Source organism: Salmo salar, chromosome 12 (genome assembly GCF_965601325.2).
Source record: "Salmo salar chromosome 12, fSalSal1, whole genome shotgun sequence".
Classification (NCBI taxonomy): domain Eukaryota; kingdom Metazoa; phylum Chordata; class Actinopteri; order Salmoniformes; family Salmonidae; genus Salmo; species Salmo salar.
In genome coordinates this window covers 67,111,571-67,132,372 of record NC_138302.1, presented here as the reverse complement: position 1 = coordinate 67,132,372, position 20,802 = coordinate 67,111,571, and the positions used below count along the sequence as shown (strand labels likewise).

Below are 20,802 nucleotides of genomic sequence, written 5' to 3'. Positions count from 1 at the left end.
TATACATACAGTATAGTACAGTATGAAACATAAGAGAAAAGGAGGTTGTGTGTTGATGAGAAGAGGTCTATCTAGGTCAAATCACAGTAGCCATGAGATCACATCCTGAATAACATACAGATGTTCTATCTTAATTTGATCACTCTGTTGTCACAGAGAATTTTCCTGCGCAGTAGGAAATGCAAATTGTAGTGAATTCAAGGTTTAAAAAGGCTTACAAAGTTTGTAATTTCTGGTTTTAAATGTCAGACTTCATTTATCTAAAAAGAAATTGATCATTATAATGCACATAATAATTCACATTTTCTGTTGCTGCAGGAGAAACTGGTTAAATTAAGAGAGCACATTTGTACCAGCGGAGGCTCCTCAGAAGAAAAAGAGGAGGACCATCCTCCTCAGTGAATTTCATAGAAAGAAAAATTGTAAAGAGAATTCAAATTAAACTATACTATATATATTCACATCACCAAATAATTGATTAAAACACACTGTTTTGCAATGAAGGTCTACAGTAGCCTCAGCAGCACTCACTGGGGTAGCACCATGGTGTAGCCTGAGGACAGCTAGTTTCCGTCCTCCTCTGGGTACATTGACTTCAATACAAAACCTAGGATGCTCATGGTTCTCACCCCCTTCCATAGACTTACACAGTAATTATGACAACTTCCGGAGGACGTCCTCCAACCTATCAGAGCTCTTGCGGTATGAACTGACATGCTGCCCACCCAATCAAAGGATCAGAGAATAAATCTAGTACTTAAAGCATAAGCTACAGCTAGCTAGTGCTGCAGTGCATAAAATGTGTTGAGTAGTTGACTGAAAGGCAGAGAAAGTTGAAGAGTTGAACAGTTTTGAACAAATTAATTTCTTAAAAAATGAAGGAGATGCAAGAAAGAGATAGCTATATTTTGTAGAATTTGTTTAAACTTTCACTTACTTAGCTAGCGAATGCAACTATCTAGTTTAGCCTAATCAAACACCCAGCTCAAACAGAGAGTGATCCTATGTTAGCTAGCTGGCTATAGCTATTCAACACTGGAATTCTTCCAAGTCATGGTAAGCTTTTGGTTTTATTCATGTATTGCCACCGGGGCCAGCCAGCGTAACTGCTAAACAGCTTGCTGTACACTGTACTGCATGATTGTAGTGGATTTAGTAATGTGTTAGCTCTAGTAGCTATGTTGACTATTACGTTAGCTATTAGGGTGACAACGATGTAGGCTGTGTGTAGCGGTTAGTGGTTATGGTAACAAAGCCTCCTTCACTCATGCCGCCAAACTTACCTTCGTAAAACTGACTATCCTACTGATCCTTGATTTCGGCGATGTCATTTACAAAATAGCCCTCAACACTCTACTCAGCAAATTGGATGTAATCTATCACAGTGCCATCCGTTTTATCACCAAAGCTCCATATACTACCCACCACTGCGACCTGTATGCTCTTGTTGGCTGGCCCTCACTACATATCCGGCGCCAAACCCACTGGCTCCAGGTCATCTATAAGTCTTTGCTAGGTAAAGCCCCGCCTAATCTCAGTTCACTGGTCACCATATCAACACCGACCCGTAGCACACGCTCCAGCAGGTATATTTCACTGGTCACCCCCAAAGCCAATTCCTCCTTCGGCCGCCTTTCCTTCCAGTTCTCTGCTGCCAATGACTGGAATGAACTGCAAAAATATCTGAAGCTGGAGTCTTATATCTCCCTCTCTAACTTTAAGCATCAGCTGTCTGAGCAGCTTACCAATCGCTGTACCTGTACACAGCCCATCTGTATATAGCACACCCGACTACCTCATCCCCATATTATTACTTACCATCTTGCTCTTTTCCACCCCAATATCTCTACTTGCACATAATCATCTGCACATCTATCAATCCAGTATTAATGCTAAATTGTAATTATTTTATTTATTTATTGCCTACCTCCTTACTCTTCTACATTTGCACACACTGTACATAGATTTTTGTATTGTGTTATTCACTGTACGTTTGTTTATGTGTCACTCTGTGTTGTTGTTTTTGTCGCACTGCTTTGCTTTATCTTGGCCAGGTCGCAGTTGTAAATGAGAACTTGTTCTCAACTGGCCTACCTGGTTAAATAAAGGTGAAATAAATACAAATTAAAATATGGTATGAAGGTTTGGTTTGGAAAGGTTTTTTCACCTGGTCACAGACAGCTGTTGTATTGTTCACTGAAGTCCACAGCGAAGGGAAAATGTGAGAGGAGAGAGTGTGATCATGTTGTTTGTATGTGGCTGCTAGTTCTGTGTTTGCGTTTGATTCTGCCGATTCTGTTGAAAAAGTGTTCTTAAACGGAAGCAAACGGAACGAAATGGAGATAAACATACCTGCATTTGTACAACAGAAACACTCGTTTGCAACTGTTGGACTAATGATTACAACCTAGATCAGCTAGATGCAGGCAAGAAAGAGTGTGCAAGGCGGTATTGAATGTGCCACTGTCTGTCAACAAAAATATCTTGACCTATGTTGTAAACTTTCATTCGTAGGCTACGTTGTAGCAACCTCATGATGGATATAGGGAAAATTAGAGTATCATGTAGTAGCCTAAACCTAACGCTGTTTAGCTGGGTGAATGGAATATGAATGACAGTCATCTAATATGCTGTAATAGAAATAAGACCATGCTCATAAAACCAAAAAACGGTCCTCCCTCATCTTAAACGGCACCAATCGCCAACGATTTGTACGGCATGATGCCACCATCGTCACATAACCTTCATACACAATTAACAAAGCCTGCCTGCCTGCCCAGCCATCATCACTTAAATCTCAAACACCTCACTTTCCCAGATTGGCCTTCTAAAAGTGTGTGTGTGTGTGTGTGTGTGTGTGTGTGTGTGTGTGTGTGTGTGTGTGTGTGTGTGTGTGTGAGCAGTTTGACAGGAAGTAGTTTGTTGGGAGAACGTCATGCAGGCTTACTCACCACCTCTAGGGAGGTGCACATGTGGCGTCGGGTAATTACATCGAGAGCGTTTAATTAAATTCAACATTATTTTTAAAGGTCTCTTTATAAACAACTATTAATAGATGGGGTTTATTTGCTACTGCTCTGCATGCTGCATTAAGATACACATGGAAAGGCTGACACAGAATGACTATTGGCAATGATCCCTATATTGCTCCCTAAGCCAGTGGATGTTGTGGATGCAGTGATTTTATAAACCGCTGTTGTGTTCTGTTCTTGCAGGGTTTCATGGGTGTTGTTGTTGGGTCTCTGCTTTGTGTAGACAGAAGGCCGTGTCCCCAGAGGAAAGGAGCTTGTTCGGTAAGGGTGGGAGTGGGGGTGGACGGATGGGAATAGGGGCATAATTACGCAAGAGCAAATGTCACATTGTTACGCTTTCGTGAGGGAGAAAATCAATGTCCTCCTTCCCTGTCTAATCTGTCAGAGGCTTGCTTGTTTATCCAGGCCTTGAAGAGCCCTGATCCCAAAAAACCCTCCTCAAATTCTCATCCTCAGACCAGCGTCTGTGCTGCTGGGGCTAGGCTACTCTGACGTTGGCAACATGGCTAAGAGACGTCATCCCGGAGGGAGATGTATGAGGACCAGAAGAGAAGTGTTTACCGCGATCCCATAACCACTCCAAAGCAGGGCCCTGACCCACACACCACATCTACCAACACTGATTACTTATATTGCCCATGTGTGTATGTGTGTGTGTGTGTGTGTGTGTGTGTGTGTGTGTGTGTGTGTGTGTGTGTGTGTGTGTGTGTGTGTGTGTGTGTGTGTGTGTGTGTGTGTGTGTGTGTGTGTGTGTGTGTGTGTGTGTGTGTGTGTGTGTGTGTGTGTGCGAGTGTGCATGTGCGGGTGTGTGTGTGCGCGTGTGTGTGCGTGCGCGCGTGTGGGTGTGTGTATGTGTGTGTGTGTGTGTGCGCGTGTGCGTGTCTGTGTGAGTAGTCTGCTCGAGGAATAATCAGGCTATACTACCCACCTCTTCTCCAACATTGTCAAGGCCCTGTGCTTCATTAGTCCACTGTAATTTCATTTGAGCTTAATCTGTTGAAGAGGCTTTGGACTATCATTCAACAATAAGGGATTCTTTTTTGCAGTTTTGCTACTCTCCTCAGGCAGGGAAAAAGTACCTCTGCTCCATATCCAATCAGCAAAGTCCTTTGACTTTCCCAAACTCCTGTGGCTACAGAGGTTTGATTCCATATACATGTTTTCCTTACAACCCACCAATTAGAGTACACTCTGTATTCTATTTTGATTAACCACTAGAATAGATACTGGGGGAATTATCTGTGGTAGACCTTACCTCAGCAAGATGAGGGTTTAAGCATTACAGTCAAATAGAAACGCAATTCGGCTACCATGGGAAAATCTCTTGATGTGCCACTGAGGTATTTAGTTTTTTCTGTCTAGCTGGCTGTCAAATTGAAATCCCCAGGGCTCTGAGTGACAACGTGTCTGACTAGAAAACATCTCATCTCTCTAGCGGGCTAAACGTTCAGTGTGGAGAGATTTCCAACAGATTAAGAGATTACACTTTTCCACATCATTTCTCTGATGAGCTGCTAATAGACGTGTGTCTCCCTGTGTTTAAGAGCAAACAGTGGAGAAGAGAGTCTGGGGGCTTCTGACAGCCTGTCTCTGTCTTTCCCTAGGATGACTGGATTATACTAGAGCCACTCTCACTCAGGTGGGAAATCAGGATTTAATCTCCCATGTGTGTCACACACACACACAAACACACAAACTCACTATGCTGCTAAAAATAGCCTCATGTCACAAAGAGAGGCGTGTTGGGCACCAGCACGTGTGAATATGGATGGACAGATGGATGGGTGGATGGACGGACGGACGGATGGACGGATGGACGGATGGATGGATGCAGTGCACACCTGAAATAAACCTGCCTGGTAAAGTTGTGAAACGCCAGTCCTAGTAAACATTATGGATGGGCTGAACTGTCATCTGTCTATTCTGGTTCTACACACACAGCAATCAGATAAGGGTGCTCTTCACATTTATCCACATTGCTATTTTCATTTCATTCCACAAATACTTCAGTGTGAGGGGGATGCATTGGCACCAGCTATAACTATCAGCTTCCATTCAGCATACTACTTGGCGTTCTTTCAGCAGCATAACATAGACTAGACTGTTAAATTAAGTGCTTAAGCAACTGAATCAATCAACACATGGGACCCTTCAGCTCTACTTTATATCTACGTGCCGTTGATTTCTCTTTGTGTGTGTGTGGTGGGGTCCCCTTGAGATTGTTGTCTACTTCCCAGCTTGTTCCTTGGACGTTACTAAAGATGTTGTTAGGACGTCGCCTGATGGTCCCAAAAAAACTTGCTTCATCATACATTGTTACTGTTGCCAAGCCAATGAAGTAGTTTCCCTGTTGGTAAGGTTAGAAACACCCACACAAACAAAGCTTTCAATTTACACACATGATTACATTATTAATTTATGCAGTCATTATTATTCAACATGTCCTCACCTTGGATTTGAACTCACAACCTCTTGGTTCATGGCATTCCAAGCTTCCCACTACACCAACAAGTCTGTGTCAATGACTGATTTCACCTGCATTGCTACACTTTGCACTTCAAAGTACATCTCGGCTCTGTTAAAAGCACACTCAATCACACTCACTCTATCATAGTAAATAAGGAGTAACATTAAAACTAAGTAATATGCCCCCACCAACATTAGACAGCCATACAGAAAACCCGCAAATGGCTGAAACAAGTAAATCAAATCAATGATGAGAGAATAGTCAGATTAACTGATAATGGACACCGACATGGTGGTGTAGCAGGAAGATTGGAATACTGTGAACCATGAGGTTATGAGTTTAAATCCCAGGGGAGGACATGTTTAATAATATTTACTGTATAAATATATATGCACAATGTAATCATGTGTGTCAAATATGTAAGTTGAAATGTTGTACATTAAAAGCACTGCATGTGTGTGGGTGTCCCTATTCCTGCCAACAGACAAAAAGCTGTAAATATATTAGTATTTCACCAATCAGGGCCTTGATGGGCTCTGCAACAGTAACAAGGGGTGGTTTGTAAAGTAACACGTTTTTTGAGGGGTGGGGAGAACGTTTCTTTGAGACCATCAGGCGACACCCTAAAAATGTTTTAAGGGACGTCCCTGGAACAACCTGGGAACTACACAAAAACCTCCAGGGGACAATGACAGAACATCCTATGTTTTATACGTCATTGGACACATTCATGTTTTTGCAATGTTCCCATGAAACATGTCTAGAACATGAATATCTTATATTCTGAGAACATGGCAACTATGTTCTGTGTATGTTTGGTGTGACGTTGATGGAATATTCTCCTAACCCTCTGGAATATTCTTGCAACATTCCAATGAAATGTGTCTACAACATTGATATTGAATATTCTGAGAACATGGTAACCACGTTCTGGGTAAGATCTGTTTGACATTAAGGGAATGGTCTCTTGGAAACAGTCCTTGCACATTACTAGAACATTCCTATGAAAATGTTATGTAATGACCTAATGAGACTCTTAAGGGAACATTCTCTAAAGTTGTGGGAACGTTTGTTGTTAACTGGGTTAACTGGGTCGACCCCACTCGCCGAGGCTGTCTCAGGGGGAGTTGGGATATATAAAAGACACATTTTCAATTCACACTTGTGTATTAATACACACGTGAAATAAGACACAATTATATAAGCACCTACCAAATTATTACTGTTAATATTCCTCTCACCTTTACAATCTCTCTACTTGATTTTCGCTTCCAATCTCCTCTCCCCACTCAATACTTAATCCCCAATCTGCTCACTGGCACTCGGAAGGATTCCAGGCCCATTGAGTCCCATCATGATTAGCTGGCTGGGTGAATGGGAGATTAACTAAGAACTCAGAGATTTGTGTCCTCCTCTGAGATGCTCCTCATCTCTCTCTCTCTCTCTCTCTCTCTCTCTCTCTCTCTCTCTCTCTCTTTCTCTCTCTCTTTCTCTCTCTCTTTCTGTGGGAGAAATACAGATTAGTGCACAGCAGTCTCTGGTAAACATGCACCACAGCATATATCAATCCCTGTGTGTGTACTCTCTGGTTGTGGATATTATCTTTCTGATCAAGTATATAGTAAATTATAGGTTTCTTACAAAGATTTATACCCAACATGCGTACAGATGTAGGATCTTAATTTGAGCCAGTTTTCTACAGCAGGAAAATAATCCTATAGCAACTGTGTTGATTATAGCTAATAGAAATGTGTGTAGGGGTTGATACATTCTTTGTTACAAACTTTAGAAGCCTTTTTGAACCTTGAATACACTACAATTTGTGCTTACTTACAAGCCCTTAACCAACAATGAAATGTTAAGAGAAATACCTATAAAAAAAAAAAGTTACAAATAATTAAAGAGCAGCAGTAAAATAACAATAGCAAGGCTATATACAAGGGGTACCGGTACAGAGTCAATGTGCGGGGGCACTGGTTAGTCGAGGTCAATGAGGTAATATGTACATGTAGGTAGAGTTGTGAGAATGCAGTTAATTGACTACAGCTCAGCGTTCAACACCATAATGTCCTCCAAGCTCATCACTAAGCTCAGGACCCTAGGGCTGAACACCTCCCTCCACAACTGGATCCTGGACTTCCAGGCAGGCTGCCCCCAGGTGGTGAGGGTAGGCAACAACAAATCCGCCACTTTGACCCTCAACATGGGGGGCCCTCAGGGGTGCGTGCTTAGTCCCCTCCTGTACTCCCTGTTCTACCCACAACTGTGTGGTCGCGCATGACTCCAACACCATCATTACGTTTTCTGACGACACGATGGTGGTAGGCATGATCAACGACGACGATGAGACAGCCTGTAGGGAGAGGTCAGTGACCTGGCAGTGTGGTGCCAGGATAACAACCTTTCCCTCAACATCAGCAAGACAAAGGAGCTGATCGCGGACTATAGGAAACGGATCCACATCGACGGAGCTGTAATTGAGTGGGTCGAGAGCTTCAAATTCCTCTGTGCCACATCACTAAGGGAATAACATGGTCCACACACACCAACACAGTCGTGAAGAAGGCATGACAATGCCTCTTCTCCCTCAGGAGGCTAAAAGGATTAGGCATGGGCCTTCAGATCCTCAAAAAGTTATACAGTTATACCATTTTATGCATCTTGACTGGCTTCTTCACCGCTTGGTAAACTATTAGTGGATTTGGCTATTTTAGCCACACCAGTTGCTGACAGGTGTATAAAATCTAGCACACAGCCATGCAATCTCCATAGGGAAACATTGGCAGTAGAATGGCAGTAGAATGAATTTCAACGTGGCACCGTTAAAGGATGCCACCTTTCCAATAAATCAGTTCATCAAATTTCTGCCCTGCTAGAGTTGCTCCGGTCAACTCTAAGTACTGTTATTGTGAAGTGGAAAAGTCTCGGAGCAGCAACGGCTCAGCCGCAAAGTGGTAGGCCACACAAGTTCACAAAACAGGACCCCCCAGTGCTGAAGCACGTAACGCGTAAAAATCGTGTGTCCTCAGTTGCAGCACTCACTACAGAGTTCCAAACTGCCTCTGGAAGCAACGTCAGCACAAGAACTGTTCTTCGGGAGCTTCATGAAAAGGGTTTCCATGGCAGAGCAGCCGCACTTAAGCCTAAGATCACCATGCGCAATGCTAATCGTCGGCTGGAGTGGTGTAAAGCTCGCCACCATTGGACTCTGGAGCAGTGGAAACGCTTCACCATCTGGCAGTCCGAAGGACGAATCTGAGTTTCAGCGGATTTCAGGAGAACGCTACCTGCCCGAATGCATAGTGCCAACTGTAAAATTTGGTGGAGGTGGAATAATGGTCTGGGACTGTTTTTCATGGTTCGGGCTAACCCAGTGAAGGGAAATCGTAATACTACAGCATACAATGACATTCTAGACGATTATGTGCTTCCAATTTGTGGCAACAGTTTGGGGAAGGCCCTTTCTTGTTCCAGCATGACAATGTCCCCATGCACAAAGCGAGGTGCATAAAGAAATGGTTTGTCGAGATCGATGTGGAAGAACTTGACTGGCCTGCACAGAGCCCTAACCTCAACACCATTGAACGTTGACTGCGAACCAGGCCTATCGCCGAACATCAGCGCCCGACCTCAATAATGCTTGTGGCTGAATGGAAGCAAATCCCCACAGCAATGTTCCAACATCTAGTGGAAAGCTTTCCCAGAAGAGTGGAGGCTGTTATAGCAGCAAATGGGGGGACCAATATATTAATGTCCATGATTTTGGAATGAGATGTTTGACGAGCAGGTATGCACATGCTTTTGCTTGGCATCCGAACACAAGACGCTATAGAGGGTAGTGCGTATGGCCCAGTACATCACTGAGACCGTAGCTCCCTGCCATCCAGGACCTTTATACCAGGCGGTGTCAGAGGAAGGCCCTAAAATTGTCAAAGCCTAAAAATTGTCCAGCCACCCAAATCATAGACATGTGGCCCCAGACAAAAAAAGCATCCTCTCCTGGCTCCCCAGCCCTATCTTCTTTTCTCTCCCTCTCTCTTCTCTCCATCACATGGACGAGGAGAGAGATCATCACTGGGGAAACCATCCAGCTGGAAATACAACTCCCAGCGATGGGCCTCCACCATGGTTCAGCGCCAAGGACCCGACTACATCATATGCCATCGTACCAAGTGGGTCTAGGGCATAGGACTTGTGAGCACATGTTGCCAATGGCTTTAGGTTAAATTCTTTCAAAAGCATTTATAGTTCCACAAAACAGCTGAGATAACTACTAGGACTTCACAAACTGTGAGATGTGTGCCATACCTCTAAATTAAAACCCAAAACAAAGCTCTGACTCGGCTCAGACCTTTCTATTTGGAAACAGAAATAGAGGGCTCTGGTCCTGCTGAGAGTAACACATTCAAAACTTATAAAGTCACATCCTGATTCCTGACATTCCAGGAAGTGAATCCCGTCCAATGTGAGGGCTGTGTTCCCAAGCAGCTGTCCGAAATAGATTAGTACCTCTCCTCACCCCTGCTGCTGATGTCACAGTGAAGCCATTGAAATAGTAGAGGGGTAAGGGCATGTCTCTGAGTCTGGCCTACTTCTAGTTCAGGCCGTGCATCCCGTGCCTAATGACACCCTGATCAATGCTGAGTTGAAGTGCGTGACTCTGGGTGTCCTCCATCAATGCTCTCCCTTATGCACTTCCTCTGAGATATCTTCCACGAGCCCGCAAACACTGAGCTCATGGATGTTATATTGTGACTTAACTTGTGACAAACACATGAGCTTTACCGATGCAGTGGTGTAGAAGTCCAACAGAAGAATATGAAACAATTTTATGAAATAGAAATTATGGAATTGTGTGGTGGAACTGGAGGCATTCTAACCATCAAATTGGACACAAACAATTTAATTTGAGTTTTTCATCACTTTCTCTCCAGCAAATCTAAAAGTGTGTGAGTGCTGGGTATTGTAAGACTTAGTGAAATAATGAGTTTTAAGCACTGTTTTAAAACTGTTCAAAGATGGCCAAAGATCTTTGAGTCTATGCTCTTACATATCCGCACTGATGTCATGAACATTTACAGAAAAAATTTCACTTCACCTGGTCAGCCAAAAAAGTATTTTCTAACTACCTTCCTAACTCCTTAGCCTTGGTAGTTCAGACAATTTAAGAGATTACAGGTCATTTTTCCCTCCCAGACTACGGATTTACAAAGTACTTCAATGTACAAACAGTACTTCAAAAAGAGTTTGGCTTTCATGGCTGAGGATTTCTCTAATTCATCTGGACTACAGTGTCTGATCATACATACTAGGTTATTGCCCTGAGGTGTTCCTTATCATTCTGATATACTTTGAAATTGTGTTGAACAGAAGCACATAGTAAGCAGTGGCTGGATTTAGCTGTGTGGGGAAACAAAAGTGAATAACATGTTATAAGACATGTATTAACCACATCAATCGTAAAGCTGTCCAATGTCATTTCAAACACACATTTCTGACTTAGCTACAAGTAACCATCATATTAAGGTGAAAGTGTTGAGTGCAAAAAAAAATAAAAAATTCATTATTTCAACGTGACAGCAAATCACAGCATCAAAAAGGCTCTGGGGCTCAAATCTCTGTAGGGGAGTTCAGTCTTCCCTCAATGCATTGTGAGTTCAAAAATGTAAAATCTAATTCGCTTCACGTTGACTTGTCATTCCAGCCGAGGTAAAGCAACACCTGTAGGCAGGAGGGGTATATATTACAAATGGATAATATTCTTTGATCCAATAATGTAGGAATAAAGTGAACCCCTCTACTTACTTACCAGGCCATTGACTCTCACACACCATAGAGAAGATTTACATTTTTTACATTTTTAGTCATTTAGCAGACGCTCTTATCCAGAGCGACTTACCGTAGTGAATGCATACATTTCATAAAAAATTTTTTTTTTCCGTACTGGTCCCCCGTGGGAATCAAACCCACAACCCTGGCGTTGCAAACACCGTGTTCTACGAACTGAGCCACACGGGACACTGGATGATACAAGGAACAGTAATGTGGGATTACATGACTACACGAACAGCACAAACCAAATGGACTTAAAGGGCATGTTACAAAAGCTCAAGACAGAAACCAGGTTTTAACTCTACTCTGGCCATGCACCTCCTTTGCCACTCATCTCACCTGACTCCACTCTGCTCATTAACACCCTTGACCATTTAAGTAGCAGTTCCTCCCTCCAGTCTTTCTTATTCCTGTTGGTGAATGCATGGGGCAGCCAACTTGTTTTTCTTTCTATGTTGTGTGTGTTCGTGACTGAAGTGAGTACCTTTCATTATTAAAGAATATGTATAACTGTTAACTTTCAGATCATTTTTAGTTGATGTTAAAGTTGATATTCCACTGCCAAATTACTTAGTAACAATTTCCTGTCCGTCCAGCATGTGGGATGCATTTGTTATTTATCCCTTTTGCACTTGTCAGTCATGTGTGTATGTTAACATGTTTGTATTTCCCTGGTAAACACATCTGACCACCTTTCCCCATGTCCTCCTGTGTTTGTGCAATAAAACCCTACTATTTGGATTCCTGCTTCATCTGCATTCTTCTCGCTGCGCTATGGTGGCACTCTGAACTAGTCAAACCCTCCTTTTCTACAGGGCAATTATGCCACTTTTCAACCTCTAATTCATTATCTCCAGCACCATACCAGTGTATACATAAGGGTGCTAAATAAATTCTTCTGCCATCACAGGGTATGATTAAAAGTAAGAAACTGATTTTCAAAACTTGCATTAAGTTTCTAGCCATAGGGGGGTATTTTCTTGCTGGCCATGTCACTGCGAATCTTTTTGAAAATCACTGTTTTTAAAATGTCAACTTTTGATGTTTTCACATACAGTACCAGTCAAACATTTGAACACTTACTCATTCCAGGGTTTCTTTATTTTTTACAATTTCCTACATTGTAAAAATGTGCCTCAATCTAGGTTGGGCAAAATTAAAAATGGCGGTGTTCGCTTTAGCAATCTCACTAGTATAAAGACCTCCTCCATTCCTGCCATTATTGAAAGAGATTGTGATACCTCACATCTCAAAATTGGGTTACTTAATGTTAGATCCCTAACTTCCAAGGCAGTTATAGTCAATGAACTAATCACTGATCATAATCTTGATGTGATTGGCCTGACTGAAACATGGCTTAAGCCTGATGAATTTACTGTGTTAAATGAGGCCTCACCCCCTGGTTACACTAGTGACCATACCCCCCGTGCATCCGGCAAAGGCGGAGGTGTTGCTAACATTTACAATAGCAAATTTCAATTTACAAAAAAAGAAACAATGACGTTTTCGTCTTTTGAGCTTCTAGTCATGAAATCTATGCAGCCTACTCACTCACTTTTTATAGCTACTGTTTACAGGCCTCCTGGGCCATATGCAGTGTTCCTCACTGAGTTCCCTGAATTCCTATCGGATCTTGTAGTCATAGCAGATAATATTCTAATTTTTGGTGACTTACATTCACATGGAAAAGTCCACAGACCCACTCCAAAAGGCTTTCGGAGCCATCATCGACTCAGTGGGTTTTGTCCAACATGTCTCTGGACCTACTCACTGCCACAGTCATACTCTGGACCTAGTTTTGTCCCATGGAATAAATGTGGATCTTCATGTTTTTCCTCATAATCCTGGACTATCGGACCACCATTTTATTACGTTTGCAATTGCAACAAATAATTTGCTCAGACCCCAACCAAGGAGCATTAAAAGTCGTGCTATAAATTCTCAGACAACCCAAAGATTCCTTGATGCCCTTCCAGACTGGCTCTGCCTACCCAAGGACGTCAGAGGACAAAAATCAGTTAACCACCTAACCGAGGAACTCAATTTAACCTTGCGCAATACCCTAGATGCAGTTGCACCCCTAAAAACTAAAAACATCTGTCATAAGAAACTAGCTCCCTGGTATACAGAAAATACACGAGCTCTGAAGCAAGCTTCCAGAAAATTGGAACGGAAATGGCGCCACACCAAACTGGAAGTCTTCCGACTAGCTTGGAAAGACAGTACCGTGCAGTATCGAAGAGCCCTCACTGCTGCACGATCATCCTATTTTTCCAACTTAATTGAGGAAAATAAGAACAATCCGAAATTTCTTTTTGATACTGTCGCAAAGCTAACTAAAAAGCAGCCTTCGCAAATGGAGGATGGCTTTCACTTCAGCAGTAATACATTTATGAACTTCTTTGAGGAAAAGATCATGATCATTAGAAAGCAAATTACAGACTCCTCTTTAAATCTGGGTATTCCTCCAAAGCTCCATTGTCCTGAGTCTACACAACTCTGCCAGGACCTAGGATCAAGGGAGATACTAAAGTGTTTTAGTACTATAATAAAGCCTCTCTTGAAAAAGCCGAATCTTGATCCAGAAATTATAAAAAACTATCGGCCTATATCGAATCTTCCATTCCTCTCAAAAATTTTAGAAAAAGCTGTTGCACAGCAACTCACTGCCTTCCTGAAGACAAACAATGTATACGAAACGCTTCAGTCTGGTTTTAGACCCCATCATAGCACTGAGACTACACTTGTGAAGGTGGTAAATGACCTTTTAATGACGTCAGACCGAGGCTCTGCATCTGTCCTCGTGCTCCTAGATCTTAGTGCCGCTTTTGATACCATCGATCACCACATTCTTTTGGAGAGATTGGAAACCCAAATTGGTCTACATGGACAAGTTCTGGCCTGGTTTAGATCCTATCTGTCGGAAAGATATCAGTTTGTCTCTGTGAATGGTTTGTCCTCTGACAAATCAATTGTAAATTTCGGTGTTCCTTAAGGTTCCGTTTTAGGACCACTATTGTTTTCACTATATATTTTACCTCTTGGGGATGTCATTCGAAAACATAATGTTAAATTTCACTGCTATGCGGACGACACACAGCTGTACATTTCAATGAAACATGGTGAAGCCCCAAAATTGCCCTCGCTAGAAGCCTGTGTTTCAGACATAAAGAAGTGGATGGCTGCAAACTTTCTACTTTTAAACTCGGACAAAATAGAGATGCTTGTTCTAGGTCCCAAGAAACAAAGAGATCTTCTGTTGAATCTGACAATTAATCTGGATGGTTGTACAGTCGTCTCAAATAAAACTGTGAAGGACCTCTGCGTTACTCTGGACCCTGATCTCTCTTTTGAAGAACATATCAAGACTGTTTCAAGGACAGCTTTTTTCCATCTACGTAACATTGCAAAAATCAGAAACTTTCTGTCCAAAAATGACGCAGAAAACTTTATCCATGCTTTTGTTACTTCTAGGCTGGACTACTGCAATGCTCTACTTTCCGGCTACCCGGATAAAGCACAAAATAAACTTCAGTTAGTGCTAAATACGGCTGCTAGAATCCTGACTAGAACCAAAAAATTTGATCATATTACTCCAGTGCTAGCCTCCCTACACTGGCTTCCTGTTAAGGCAAGGGCTGATTTCAAGGTTTTACTGCTAACCTACAAAGCATTACATGGGCTTGCTCCTACCTATCTTTCCGATTTGGTCCTGCCGTACATACCTCCACGTACGCTACGGTCACAAGACGCAGGCCTCCTAAGTGTCCCTAGAATTTCTAAGCAAACGGCTGGAGGTAGGGCTTTCTCCTATAGAGCTCCATTTTTATGGAATGGTCTGCCTACCAATGTGAGAGATGCAGACTCAGTCTCAACCTTTAAGTCTTTACTGAAGACTTATCTCTTCAGTAGGTCCTATGATTAAGTATAGTCTGGCCCAGGAGTGTGAAGGTGAACGGAAAGGCTGGAGCAACGAACCGCCCTTGCTGTCTCTGCCTTGCCGGTTCCCCTCTTTCCACTGGGATTCTCTGCCTCTAACCCTTTTACAGGGGCTGAGTCACTGGCTTACTGGTGTTCTTCCATGCCGTCCATGGGAGGGGTGCGTCACTTGAGTGGGTTGAGTCACTGACGTGGTCTTCCTGTCTGGGTTGGCGCCCCCCCTTGGGTTGTGCCATGGCGGAGATCGTTGTGGGCTATACTCGGCCTTGTCTTAGGACGGTAAGTTGGTGGCTGGAGACATCCCTCTAGTGGTGTGGGGGCTGTGCTTTGGCAAAGTGGGTGGGGTTATATCCTGCCTGTTTGGCCCTGTCTGGGGGTATCATCGGATGGGGCCACAGTGTCTTCTGATCCCTCCTGTCTCAGCCTCCAGTATTTATGCTGCAGTAGTTTATGTGTCGGGGGGCTTGGGTCAGTCTGTTACATCTGGAGTATTTCTCTTGTCTTATCCGGTGTCCTGTGTGAATTTAAATATGCTCTCTCTAATTCTCTCTTTCTCTCTTTCTGTCTTTCTCTCGGAGGACCTGAGCCCTAGGACCATGCCTCAGGACTACCTGGTATGATGACTCCTTGCTGTCCCCAGTCCACCTGGCCGTGCTGCTGCTCCAGTTTCAACTGTTCAGCCTGCGGCTATGGAACCCTGACCTGTTCACCGGACGTGCTTGTTGCACCCTCGACAACTACTATGATTATTATTATTTGACCATGCTGGTCATTTATGAACATTTTAACATCTTGACCATGTTCTGTTATAATATCCACCCTGCACAGCCAGAAGAGGACTGGCCACCCCTCATAGCCTGGTTCCTCTCTAGGTTTCTTCCTAGGTTTTTGGCCTTTCTAGGGAGTTTTTCCTAGGGAGTTTTTCCTAGCCACCGTGCTTCTTTCACATGCTTTGCTTGCTGTTTGGGGTTTTAGGCTGGGTTTCTGTACAGCACTTTGAGATATCAGCTGATGTACGAAGGGCTATATAAAAATACATTTGATTGATTAAAATAGTAGTGAATACATCAAAACAATGAAATAACACATGGAATCATGTAGTAACTAAAGTGTTAAACAAATCAAAATATATTTTAGATTCTTCAAAGTAGCCACCCTTTACCTTTGATGAAAGCTTCGTACACTTGGCATTCTCTTAACCATCTTCACCTGGAATGATTTTCCAACAGTCTTGAAGGAGTTCCCACATATGCTGAGCACTCGTTGGCTGCTTTTCCTTCACTCTGCCGTCCAACTCATCCCAAACCATCTCAATTGGGTTGAGGTCGGGTGATTGTGGAGGCCAGGTCATCTGATGCAGCGCTCCATCACTCTCCTTGTTCAAATAGCCCTTAGTGTTGGGTCATTGTCCTGTTTGAAAAACAAATGATAGTTCCACTAAGCGCAAACCAGATGGGAAGGCGTATTGCTGCAGAATGCTGTGGTAGCCATGCTGGTTAAGTGTTCCTTGAATTCTAAATAAATCGGTGTCACCAGCAAAGCACCATCACACCACCACCATACTTCACGGTGGGAACCACACATGCAGAGATCACCCGTTCACCTACTCTGCATCTCACAAAGACACGGTGGTTGGAACCAAATATCTCAAATTTGGACTCATCAGACCAAAAGACAGATTCCCACCGGTCTAATGTCCATTGCTCATATTTCTTGGACCAAGCAAGCCTTATGTCCTTTAGTAGTTTGTTTTCAGCAATTCGACCATGAAGACCTGATTCACGCTGTCTTCTCTGAACAGTTGATGTTGAGATGTCTGTTACTTGAAGTCTGTGAAGCATTTATTTGGGTTGCAATTTCAATTATCCTCTGCAGCAGAGGTAACTCTGGGTCTTCCTTTCCGGTGGCGGTCCTCATGAGAGCCAGTTTCATCATAGCGCTTGATGTTTTTTTTGACTGCACTTGAAGAATCTTTCAAAGTTCTTAATTGTACGCATCGACTGACCAAATAGGGCTATTGACTGTATACCACCCCTACCTTGTCACAACACAACTGATTGGTTCAATCGCATTAAGAAGGATGCCAAGAGTGTGCAAAGTTGTCAAGGCAAAGAAAGGGTGGCTACTTTGAAGAATCTCAAATATAAAATATATTTTGATTTGTTTAACACTTTTTTGGTTGTGTTATTTCATAGTTTTGATGTAGAAATGAATAAAAACTCTGGAATGAATAGGTGTATCCAAACTTTTGACTGGTACTGTATATCAAATAAGATGAAAAGAACTCGTCGGCCAAGTGTAATTTCACATGGATAATGACTCAATGAGAAAACGATTACACTTGTATCTCTCTCGCTAGCTCTGAACAAACCCGCTGTCTGTATTGCTGAGATACACAGTCATGTTCAGTCAGACATGGCACTCAAAGGATGAAAATCAAACCTCATCCCATAAGTCTACAATAAAAATATATGCTAAGTTACACTCACTCAAAAAATACCTTCCATAAAACACACTTGTGTGATTCTGCAGTTCAGAGCACACAGCTTTGGCTAGAGCATCAGTCCAATCAACTGTGAACCAGTGCTCTGGTGTGGGTGTGGAGGTATGAAGGGAGAGAGTGAGCCAGAGCACGACTCACTGACAGGCCAGCGCTCATTCAAATATATCAACAGTACAGTCCTGACAGGCTGACAGAACAGGAAATCTCACCTGCTCCCTCCTGTCAGCTCCAGCAGACACAATAGTCTCAACTGCTGCCCTCCCTACAAATAGCCCACAGAAGGGGCTCTGCACTCTTCAGTTTCTCAGCAACCCAGGTGTCTCTAGGAATGCTTGTTACCTGTCTAGTGCAGAGTGACACAGAGTTAGTGCGTGGGGGTGTAGGCCTACCTTGGATAAAACAACCCAACACACCAGATAAAAACTTGCTTCTAAATGCACTATAGCCTTTGTCACTTTTGAGGCATTTGGAACTAAAGGGGCCTGATTTTCAAAGGGCAAATGAAAACAATATTGGACTAGCCTATATGATAATACAGTTAGGCCTATATGTGCCAATGATTCACAGAACAAAACTATAAACGCAACATGCAACAATTTCAAAGATTTTACTGAGTTCAGTTTATATAAGGAAATGTGTCAATTGAAATAAATTCATTAGGCCCTAATATATGGATTTCACATGACTGGGAATGCAGATATGCATCTATTGGATCATAAAACCAGTCAGTATCTGGTGTGACCACCATTTGCCTCATGCAGCACGACACATCGCCTTTACATTAAGTTGATCAGGCTGTTGGTTGTGGCCTGTGGAATGCTGTCCCACTCATCTTCAATGGCAGTGCGAAGTTGCTGGATATTTTAGTGGGAACTGGAACACACTGTTGTACACGGCGATCCAGAGCATCCCAAACATGCTCAATGGGTGACATGTCTGGTGAGTATGCAGGCCATGAAAGACTTGGGACATTTTCAGCTTCCAGGAATTGTGTACAGATCCTTGCGACATGGGGTTGTGCATGATATGATCATGCTGAAACATGAGGTGATTGCGGCAGATGAGTGGCACAACAATGGGGCTCAGGATCTCGTCAGTGTATCTCTGTGCATTCAAATTGCCTTCGATAAAATGCAATTGTGTTCGTTATCCATAGCTTATGCCTGCCCATACCATAACCCCATCGCCACCATGGGGCACACTGTTTACAACGTTGACATCAGCAAACCGCTCACCCACACAATGCCATACACATGGTTTGCTGTTATGAGGCCAGTTGGACATACTGCCAAATGCCTAAAATGACATTGGAGTCAGCTTATGGTAGAGAAATTAACATAAAATTCTCTGGCAACAGCTCTGGTGGGCATTCCTGCAGTCAGCATGCCAATTGCACACTCCCTCAAAACTTGATCTGTGCATTGTGTTGTGTGACAAAACTGCACAATGTTATTGACCCCAGCACAAGGTGCACCTGTGTAATGATCATGCTGTTTAATCAGCTTCTTGATATGCCACACCTGTCAGGTGGGTGGATTATCATGGCAAAGAAGAAATGCTCACTAACAGGGATGTAAACTAATTTATGCAGAAAATGTGAGATAAATAAGCTTTTTGTGCACATAAAACATTTCTGGGATATTTTATTTCAGCTCATGAAACACGGGACCAACACTTTACATGTTATGTTTATATTTTTGTTCAGTGTAGTATATAGGCCACGTTTAAGTGGGGGATAACATATTAATAAGAATGCCCAAGAATCTATAGAGGTGTTGAAGAACTGTGGCAAATTCACCACATGCTGGATAGTAACATAAACTGATGGTGAGTATAGTCTAGCCTACTCTAGAGGACCAGTAAAATGTTTTTACTTAAATTACTTTGTGAAATTGTAGATGACCAAGGTATGACCAGACCAGAGTGCAGCGCAAGTTATCAACTGGATCAGCGCTCACTGAGAACCGTTACTTCATTAATATAACACCAATTTAACAATAATGTAATAATGTAACTATAATGTAACAGCATTCTTTATGAGAAATTAACTCGAGAAGATAGGCTGTCTTAAATTTCCGAAATAAATTCACAGTATTATTTTTTACGAGCTACAATACATGCCATGGCTCTTGATGGCAACACTATTCGATAAACCTGTCTGATAGCCATATTGGATATGGTTTCAGTAGACCACAAAGGGAATGGAGGGATGAATACCCGACTATGTAAAGACATTGCACTGAATATTGACGGTGAATAATACTCTTACCAGAGATAGTGTGCCAATGTGAACTCAGTCCGAATATCTCCACACGAATCTTGCATCCGCTTCTTTGCTGTTTTTTCTTTGTCTTGTGGCTCTTCACTCCGTTACCTGTTATACGGCAATCAATATTTTATGAGATCCGTGTGCGCTCCTTCTCAATTGCTGTGTAAATGTAATGTGTTCACTATAAAAATGTAGCTCATAATCTATTGAATGTGTGATGTTGAGCGTGTCCAGGTTCCGCCTACTGCATGCAACCTCCAATCAATTGGTTCTATTGTGCGGTTCCAGAGCGTTTCTCACGCGGCACGCGCTCTCTTGGAGCGCAACAAAATTACGTGTACTAGTCTGTGTTACATGGCAGCTTAGATTTCTTCCTTCTTCACTTTAATTTTACGTTGAATAAACTATGCAGAAATCATTATATCCATGATTGCCTGTTGCGTGTAGCACCATATTTGAAATGATTGTTTGGTTTTAAACAAACATTTATATTTTCTCAACGTTAAGACTTAATCAAGACAAAATATGCATGATTAAAAAACTAGCATAGAGCATAGACAATTTACCCAATAATATGGAAGGGAGCATATCACACAAAATAGACAGTGCTTTCTTTAAAGTATTCTCATTTATTTGGTCATTTCATTCCTGTTCAAGGCGGAATGAGCCGCCACTTGTAGTGACCTGCTTTGAAGCAGCTTCCACAGTGATGCCATGCAGAAGCAGGTCTCAAGTTTCTTTTTTTTTTACACACCATTTC

General features: G+C 42.6%; 1 protein-coding gene across 2 annotated transcripts in view; it reads right to left on the bottom strand.

The window, feature by feature from the left end:
• LOC106565568 (sodium-coupled neutral amino acid transporter 3) overlaps positions 1-20,364 on the bottom strand; it is a 64,946-nt gene extending 44,582 nt beyond the window's left edge. The window contains exon 1 of one of the 2 annotated variants that reach the window (XM_014132836.3): positions 20,043-20,364. The gene's annotated coding sequence lies outside the window, so the exon portion shown is untranslated. The remainder of the gene's footprint in view (positions 1-20,042) is intronic. The other variant, XM_082959240.1, reaches the window with a different exon arrangement.
• Between the last annotated feature and the right edge of the window lie 438 nt (positions 20,365-20,802).